Source organism: Schistocerca piceifrons, chromosome 2, assembly GCF_021461385.2.
Source record: "Schistocerca piceifrons isolate TAMUIC-IGC-003096 chromosome 2, iqSchPice1.1, whole genome shotgun sequence".
Classification (NCBI taxonomy): Eukaryota; Metazoa; Arthropoda; class Insecta; order Orthoptera; family Acrididae; genus Schistocerca; species Schistocerca piceifrons.
The window spans coordinates 545,572,885-545,583,268 of record NC_060139.1 but is presented as its reverse complement, the minus strand read 5'-3'; positions in this window follow the sequence as shown (position 1 = coordinate 545,583,268).

The following is a 10,384-nucleotide window of genomic DNA, read 5'->3' as shown; positions in this document are numbered from 1 at the left end:
AGAGCATATGTCATTTCCGACGCGGAAAGTTTAATCCAAGAACTTGCACACCTGATGACTGTTTTTAAGGAAAACGGATACTCTGAAATTTGTGGTAAGGACTATGGGACCAAACAGCTGAGGTCATCGGTGTCTAGACTTATTCACTACTTAATCTAACCTAACCTAACTTACGCTAAGGACAACACACACACCCATGCCCGAGGGAGGACTCGAACCTCCGACGGGGGGAGCCGCGCGAACCGCGACAAGACACCCTTAAACAGCGCGGCTACTCCGCGCGGCAGGATACTCTGAGAAGCATATTCGTCGCTCTATGGAGTTCGGACCATTCCCGAAGGTACATGAAGACGAGCATAGATCGTTGCCCTTTATTCCTTATGCTGGGGGCATATCATTTAAGACTGGAATAATTTTAAGGAGTTTCAACATTAAGAGTGTGTTCCGTACAACTTCCAATATTAGGGCACTACTCGGCTCCGTAACAGACGATTTTGGGCTTAGGAAACCAGGCATATATAACATTCTGTGTCAGTGTGTGGAGGTTTACATCGGCCATTCGATTCGCACAGTTCAGGATAGGTGCGAGGAACATCGCCGGGATACGAGGCTACAACAACCGGAAATCTCGACGGTACCAGAATACTGGTTAAACGAGGGACACGGTATGAAATTTGACGAAACTGTGATAGTTGCCAACACTTCAGATTTTTGGAACAGTGTTTATAAAAAGCCGATTGAAATTAGATAATTTGATTAACAGAGAAAATAGGTTTCCTTTCAGCAGGACATGGAACCCTGTACTACCCCGCATTAAAACAGAACGTTCTTCGCTGCGGCCAGTCCGGGTGTTCGAAGATAATCTCTGACGGTGAGTGCGATGTATCGTTGCCGCCGGAGTTCTACTAGGGGCGGCGCCATCTGCCCCGTCTAGGAGGGCTGCAACTGTGACGGGCGGCGCACGCGCCGTGTACGATACGGAGGCCTATACAGGGCGTCGGTTTGCAGCCTTGGCATCAGCTCTCAGCGGGATTCAACAGCGGAAGCATCGTTATCCCGAAGATGGTGAACAGTTGCATCGCCGAAATATTGAATCGAGTTGATTTTAGGATACGGCAGCAAACCCAGAGAGTCTTTCAATGGAAGGTAGTCGTTCACCAAGCATGCGCAGATATCTATCCGTATCGATATTCCACACACATAAGAATGTGGCTCGCATTAGACATGTTAGGTCTCTAACCTTATCATTTACAGCAGAATCAACACCCTCCAGAAGGAAATGAAGGAAAAATAGTGGAATTTTGTAGTTAGCCAATTGATAATCGCTTTGTAATCCTATCGATAGTGTTTACTGACGAAACCACTCTCATAACTGACATTGGTGGTCCGACGAAAATCCACACACTTTTGAACTCTCCTTTTTAAATCTGTGGTGTGATATAAGGCCAATTGTCTGGACCTGTTGTGTTACCGCATCGTCTTGCAGGATCCCATTACCTAGACTCAACTGAAAACAAACTTCCGCCATTGCTGGAAGAGGTTCATTTGGCTGCGACGATGCGACTGTTCATCATGTGCGACGAGACCCTTCCATATTCTAGTTGCCAGGTGAGACGTCATCATCCACACCTAACATTCTCCGATTGATGCGTCATCAGAAATGGTCAGCAACAAGGTCTCGGTCGTTACCTTCTTACGTTTTTGCCTATGAGGATGGCTGAAAGGCGAAGTCTACATAGAAAAACTAAACACAAGACATGGACTGATCGTTCGGATTGTTCTGATTGTGAATAGTACTGCCCCCATAAACGAATGCTAGGATGAGCTTAGAAGAGCTACACGGAGAGTTGTCAAGAGAATTAGACAGTGAACTGAAGTGAGAGATGGAATTTTTGAAAATCAGCTTTGAACTTAATCATTTGCCTTTGCTTAACGCCGTGTGTGATTATTTGTTTCGGTTACATTCTGACAGCTCTACCTCATTAACCAATAGAAATTGGACACATGTTATATGGAATGTTTCTCTCGAATTAGTCCATATAGCTAGTCGTAAGATACTTGTATTTACTATTCCCCCCGAAACACCCTGTAAACAAGAAATAAGTGGTATTTTCCGCAGTTATCTTCCTTATAGGAAACATACATAACTGCAAGATATGTTGGACGATCCCAGAGCGGAAAACGAAGAATGAGACACTTGTCCATTTCTGGTATTCTACACATACAATCGGAATGTCTATGCAGTAAGCATAGCCTGTCGGCAACATCAAATCTAAATAGTCACGTGACTTGACACTGACGTGTTGTTCACATTTTTTGCTAAGAATGGAAGTGTAATATTACACACGTTTGCTGTCTCTCCAAATATTTATTTATTAGTAACAGCAGTAGTGTGCTGAACTGATGTTGTTACGGATGCAAATCGAAGTTCGACAAAGGTCTAATTATAGTTACAGTATTAGTAACCTATCTAGTCGTAATAACCGGTATATCCACCTGTGGCGCCGCACGGCTAGAGGCGTCATGTCACGGACTGCACGGCACCTCCGGCCGGATGTTCGAGTCCTCCCGCGGGCACGGGTGTGTGTGTTGTCCTTAGCCTAAGTTAGTTTAAGTAGTGTGTCAGTCTAGGGACCGACGACCTCAGCAGTTTGGTCCCTTAGGAATTCACACACATTTAAAGATTTTCCACCTGTGGCACGGACACAGTGGCGACGGGTCGTGGCACGGAAGCAGTGAGGCCTTGGGAGGTCGCTGGAGGGAGTTGGCACCACATCTGCATAAACAAGTCGCCTAAGTCCCGTAAATTCCGTGGAGTGGTGCAATGAATTCTGACGCCACGTTCGATCACATGCTAGGTGTGTACCATTAGGCTCAGATCTGGCGAGTTAGGGAGCCAGTACAATTCCAACTCGCCACTACGTTCCTCGAACCAGTGCATCACACTCCTGGCCTTATGACGTGGCACATATCTCGCTGAAATATGCCACTGCCGCAGAAAACTTGATCATCACGAAGGGGCGTACGTGGTCTACCCAGCCTACAACGTCCGACATCTGTAACGAGGGATAGCCGCCCAACCCATCGACGTCTGGACGTGGCTTCATGTAGGTTTCGCCACGTGTTGAAGACACTCACCACAGCAGCACTCCTCGAATACCCGGCAAGTCATGCACCTTCCGAAATACTCGTCCCGAGCCTCCGGGCCATCACAATCTGCCTTTGGTCTAATTCAGATAGATCGCGCGCCCAATCCTCACACCGACAGCACGTTCCCTGATAGTACATGCACCGTGCGTGTTTCTAACTAGAAGACATTGCTCGCCAGATGACGCTGCTATCTCCTGGTCGGGTTTATATCGATGGTAGGTCGGCGGTCATAATGTTCTGGCAGATCAGAGTAAACTACGGGTCAAAAAAGTGAAGCATTCAGAAAGAGAAGAGGAAACGAAAAGAAACTTCGTGTTTTGTCGGGCCATGTGATGTTATTTCAGTGATTAGAAAATACAAAGCACTTGACAGTATAAGCCCACTTACTAGTATGACGTTGCACCGCGTGTAGCCTGTCATCACGCAGTGATTCTGTTGGGAAGGTTGTCATAAAGCCCTTGTATCCTCTCTTCAGACAAGATGACCCACAACCTGTTACAACTGCTCCTCTATGTGCTAAAATACTGAAACTGGGACGCAAGTTGTCCGAGCTGATTTCCAACATGTTCTGTCGGGGGACGTATCTGAGGATCTTGCTGGTCAAGAGATCAGTTCAACATCACGGTTTATAGGGACACGTGTCATTTGTGGACTTGCACCGTCCTGTTGAAAAATGATACTACGATTCTGTCACATGAGAAATAAGACAAGAGGACACAGGATGTCCGTGATGTATCGTTTTTCCTTCAGAGTTCCCTGAATCGTTATCAGCCGCGATCTGAAGTCGTACCCGATGACTCCCCACACAATGACGTCATCAGTAACACAGTTGGGCCTCTCCAAAACGTTATAAGAATGGGACCTTTCTCCACGTCACCGCCATACTCGCCAATGATGATCATCCTGCGTAATGTAGAACCATAATTCATCGCAGAATGCAATGCGACACCATTCATCAACAGTCCATGCTCCCTGGTCACAGTACCACTCCAAACGCAGCCGTTTGTGTTGTGGTTTTAACGGCAGCCTATGGGATGGTGTAATAAAACTGGTTGTGGTGAGATAAATGTTCTAACCGAACTTGGATCATACGAAATGACCGATACCCAAGTTGAAGACTCAGAACCCAGAAATTCAGTATCATGTAGCTGTACGAAAATGTATAAACGTCAAAATATATAAACACTTATGTAATTAGATGATGATTATAGCCTTCTTAAAAAGATAAGCAGTGATAAACAATTATTTGTACTTTATTTTTGAAACATATGTTTCAAAGATGATTTGCACAAATAGATCGATACGTGATAGTATTTTCTTTGCTACATGTTGTCAGAGCTAAATCTTTGTCTTTGGGCAGATCGTAGTACGATTTGGAAGTGCGAGGATGGAGTACAAGTTATGTGTGTTGTGTTAGCACGGTGGTTCATAGTAATTTGCATTGTGAAGTGAAATGACTGAAAATGTATCCATCCAACAACAGAAACTTCACCAGTTTTCATATTATTATTTATAAAGTAAAATGAAGCAGGGCATCCTTTAGACCAGTACACAAAGCTGCATTATTTCAGAATGGACTACAAGCCTACAACTTACAACAAAAAAGAAGAATGAAAGATGAGTATTATCAAAACTGTTTATACAAGTTCTACTGTTGCTACCTCTCCCTGCAGTGAGTCACTAACTCACAATGCCAAGTGCTATGTTAATTTGACCAGCCCAAATTATTAACTTACTTCAAAATTAATTAATCGACTTTGGGCTACAAGAGGGGGGTGCTACTCTCCGATCAATGGTACGGGATGACATAGAACAGTGCATGGAGTACATTAATTGCTCTCGGATGGCAGGCGCAATTGTGAAAGGGACATCAAGTGCTTGGTACACAACATGACGATCCTCTCTCATGGTGGTTAGACGTGGTCGACTGTAACCTTGAAGAGAAGTATACCAACCCTCACGTTTCCGTGCACTCAAATAATGGGCCACTGTCACATTCGAATGCTCCATGCATTTGATATTGCATGATTCGACTAGGCTGCCAAATTGAAAACCACAATGAGGCCCTTTTCAAATCTGTCTGGTGCTAACAACGCTGCATCATACGAGTACGCGGCATATCCGTGTCCTCCACAGCGATCAATCAACATCTGACGCTGGTCATGACCCCTTACATATCCTACCGGACCTGGAAACAACACTAAATACAAACATCACATACCAGAGGGAACTGAAACTCTAATAATTTACATACCCGCCGATGCTGAGTATGAGTACGAACCTATATTCACATCCGACCGTGTCTTCTTGGTGCTTCACTGTTTTACAATGCAGTGTAATGTCGACACCACCAACAACTACATTTGTCTCGGCGACCATGTACAGATCATTATGATATCCTTCCATTAGCATTCTCAGTCCCTTCGTTGGAACAACAGGATTGCCTGTATCGGACTGTAAGAATGTTTAAATCTTTTACAAAAAAACTGTAGGATGCACTTTATCCTTGGATTATCTATTTGCTATAAATATCACTCACTGAACAGTCGTGCCTTGCATACTGCCTGCGAGTTACCAGTGTCTCTTCCTGGTGGAAAACCTAAAAAATGGCGAACTTGCATCGAAGAAGCCTGAAGTACAGTATAATCCATTTCCTCTTGGATTAAATATCATGAAGCACATAGCGAATTAATTCGACTCATCATAACTTTAGAAAAGCGTCTGAATCTGTTGGAGATATTTCTTACATTAGCCTGTTATTTCAGCTCATTAGTTATACTAATATTCATCAGTTATGGGCTCTCTTTCATTGTATCTGCTTTCTTCCCTCAGAAGAGTTGAATATTTGGTGGGAAGCCATGCAATAAAAAACTGGAATCCACTTGGAAAGAAGCGGCAGATGTTCATTTTTAAACACGTAAGTGGTCTATAGCACTTAGATAAATCTCACACATCTTTTCACGTGAAAATCGTTGCAGATAAAGACTTAAGACTAAGTCTCTGTGGAATTTTACAGTTTATGTGTAGGCTATGACTTTCATCAACAATTGGTGCACTATCGAAAGTTAAAGAGGGAAGACACCTGCCCTGAGCAGCCTTCCTAGAATTTCATACAAATTATGTGATGGAAGGCATGTTTTGAAAGCAGTAAAATTTCTCTTGGCCAACATCTTGTCTACCATTGTCAGAAGTAAGTACCTCGTTTCCTTCATAGGCTGTTCACTCCACTACTTCACTGAAAAGAAAATTTCGTACGTACAGTAAAAGCGAAAATTTGTGCAGGACATTTAGTTGTGTCATGGAGTTCGCAGTCTCTCATAAAATTATAAAATGAAATTTCCGAACACAGTTACGTACCAAAATGAGTCTGCTATTAAATTAGAAGGAATTACACAGTGTCAGATTTGGTCAGATGAAAGGCTGGCTAAATTTACTCTGCAAATCTACAATGGCGCTACCTCCATTGCAAGACGCGGGTGAGCTGGATAAAATGCACTCATACTTTCAGAAATCTGCACAGAGTTTGGATAGCTTGAGTCCATTCTACGTAATTTGACCTAAAGTATGGTTTGTACACAGGAATGGTTCACTACCTTCCGGCTGCATCGAAGAAAACTTAAGCTACAAGGACCTATCCTCACAGGAGTCCTAAAACCAGATCCTCTTGAATGCTAGTTCAGTGTCTGTTCACTACGATATCTATCAATCCCCCCCCTCCCCCCACCTGTTGGCCTCCCCACGCTTTTTATGCTTTCTACAACATTTGAGAGCCTCCTGGTTCTTGCACTTTCAGCTCGTTGTCGTAGCTACACACGAAGGCAATTTGGAAAATCTGACTATGGACGAATGCGGAACTAATATATGATGTGTGGTCAACTTCATTCTACGGAAGAAGAATTACTGACTTAAAATTGAGCACCTTGTCCGCTAGATAATAATTTTGACGCAGCCGCGATTTTATAGCTGACCCATAGCTTGTGTGAGATTATAAGTCAATCATTTGCTAACAACGTTAGCGTGATTTAAGTCCCAACAAAATGTGTCGATGAGTGTGATTCCATCATCTTCGTCCCAGTAATTGTTCTTTAGAAGAAGCGAACAGTGCTTCACATGCATGGCGGTTTCCGAGGTAATGTCTTCTGATTGCCTCAGGTGTACATCTAACGCAGACGCAACGTAAGCCATAAAGCAATTTTTTGACATTGTGAACGTGCGGTGCTGCAAATTAGGAAGGAGCAGGTGTAAAAGTGTCTCCCGCACGAAAGAAATATAATCTGAACAGCTTCCAATTCGAGTAACCCCACTGCATTCAGCGATCAGACAACTCAACGAGTAATGTAGAACCGAGAAATTGACAGTAAACACAGGTCTGCCTGCGACATAAATGAATGCCAGCCGATTAGAAGCCGATAAACTTTCTACAACCCTAGTCGAATCTTTGAAAGAGATATTTATGATAAGTGTGACTGTTCTCTCCGATAATTAATCAGTGCATTAACATTTTCTCTTCAATATTTTTATCACGAATAAGTAAAGAAACTGTCTTTAACTATGTAAAATTGACCTTAATAGTATTCGTTGCATAATATCTGTTTAACGTACAAACAATAAATAGACTGCTAACTACTCACAAAATTGTCTGGATACTTCAAAATTTAGGGCTATAAACATTTTTCAGTAAATACTCAAACCATTTCTGACAATCAAAAATAACACAAGAAGTACTCAAATGAGGCAATTATAATTATTCGCTTAGCACATAAAAAAATTAATATTTCAGGCCACGGAGGATTAAACCAGCATTTTAGATAAGGTTATACGCCCTAAACGCAGAAAGTAGAATACTAGTAAAACAACAGATTCAGGACGAATGCAGCTTCGATATAAGCAACATAAATAATTCTGAAACCCGCAATTTCCTTACGTAGTATGTGAACTAAGGAACAAATTTTCGAACATTAGTAACACTTATTCACTGAGTAATGAGCTTCATCGTCTCGAGGTTTGTCGATATCGCTTATCATTTGTTGTCACACAACGACAACAATAAAGTAATGATAACACAGAAAGATGCTGACTTTATTGTTCTGTGACGGATGAGTAGGTGATTGAAATTTCGTGAAAAGATCTCAGCATAACAAAAAACGTCTTTGTTTTAAAGATTGCCACCCCAATTTGTGTATCATAACTCCTCTATTTAGCGATAATATAAAACGAGCTGCACCTCTTTGCATTTTTTCGATGTCCTCCCTCTATCCTAGGTGGTAAGAATTCCATACCACACAGCAATAATCCATTAGAGGACAACCAGATGTAGTGGTGGCAGTCTCTTTAGTGAATCTGTTGCATCTTCTAAGTGTTCTGCCAATAAAATACAATCTTTGATTCGTCTTTCCCATAACATTATCTATGTGAGCCTTCCACTATAAGCTGCTCATAATTGTTATTCCTAGGTTTTTAATTGAATTGCCAGGCGGAGTGGCCGCGCGGTTAGAGGCGACATGTCGCTAACCGTGCGGCTGGTCCCGCCGGAGGTTCGAGTCCTCCCTCGGGCATGGGTGTGTGTGTTGTCCTTAGCGTTAAGTTAGTTTAAGTGGTGTGTAAGTCTAGGGACCGATGACCTCAGCAGTTATGTCCCTTAGGAATGGACGCACATTTGAACATTTTTTAGTTGAATTGACAGTCTTCAGATTTGTGTGATTCATTGTGTGACCCAAATTTAACAGATTTATTTTAGTGGGTAACCTCACAGTTTCCATTATACAAGGTCTGTTAAAGAATTTCCGGAAAATTCGGAATTTCGCGCCAGCGGTGTGTAGAACCGAAATGTGGTTGGCATCTCTGCACACGCCTGTGTTTAATGTGTAACTGTCGGAAGTTTCATTGGTGTATGTCTGTTAGTCATTGTTCGGTGCTGTATTGTGTAGAACGTTGTGTCACACAGCTTGCGAATTTCGAGTGGCGCAGTTAGAGGAGAACACGTCTACACTAAATTTTGCGTGAAATTCAAGAACACCTTTACAGAGACACACCAAATGATGCAGGAAGCCTATGGTGATGAGTGCTTAAGCCGTACTCGGTCTTACGAATGGTTCACATGGTTTAAAAATGACCCTGGTTCAGGACGCCCTTCGACGTGTACCGACGACGTTCATGTCAGGAACGTCAATGAAATTGTGCTTGCCAGTCGAATTGATTGCAGAACAATGCAACATGTCAGTTGGATCATGTTATGAAATCCTGACACAGCACCTTTGAATTCATCGTGTTGCCACCAAGTTCGTCCCTCGGCTCATGAGTCAACAAGAGAAAGACATTCGCCTCGCAATCTGTGAAGTGCTTTTGGAACACAGGAATGAGAACGAGGTGTTCCTTAAGAGAATCATAACCGGTGATGAGACAAGTGTCTACGGCTATGGTACTGAGATCAGGGTTAAATCTTCACAATGAGTCTGGAAAGGTTCTCCAAGACCAGAAAAGCTGGTCAGGTCAGGTCAGGTCAAAGCCATGCTGATAGTTTCTTTTGACTTTAAAGGATTAGTTCATCATAAATTCGCACCACAGGGACAAACTCTTAATCGATGGTACTATCGGGACGTGTTGCGACACCTGCGAGAAAATGTGAGAAGGAAACACCCGCACAGTCATCCCTGTTGGGGCGTGACTTTTGCAAAAAAAAAAAAAAAAAAAAAAAAAAAAAAAAAAAAAAAAAAAAAAATCACTGTGCTGCCTCATCCTCCGTGCTCTCCAGACCTGGCCCCTGCCTCCGTGCTCTCCAGACCTGGCCCCTGCGGAATTTTCTTTATTTCCAAAGTTGAAAATCTCGTTGAAAGGACGAAGATTTGCAACGCTAGACGAGATAAAAGAAAATTCGCAGACGACGCTTCGCTCGATCTAGCAAGGGGCCTACCAATATTGCTTTCAGAAGTGTAATTGGCTTTGGGAGCGGCATATCAATTGTGAGGGAGAGTTTTTCGAAAGAGACCAAGCACAAAAAGCAAGAGGTAAGAGTAGAAAAATTTTGTGAATAAAGTTCCGGAATTTTTTTAACAGACCTCGTACAGAGTCAGTTGCCACTTGTTGTCCCATACAGATATCGTATCTATCATTCTGCAATTCAGTTTGAGATTCCCTGTCGAATTATTGATTCGAAATCTGGAGTATTTACTTCGTCTTGTTTGCCGATGGAATTTCTGAAAATTCTGTTTAGTAATTCCGCTTTAGTGGCACTGTC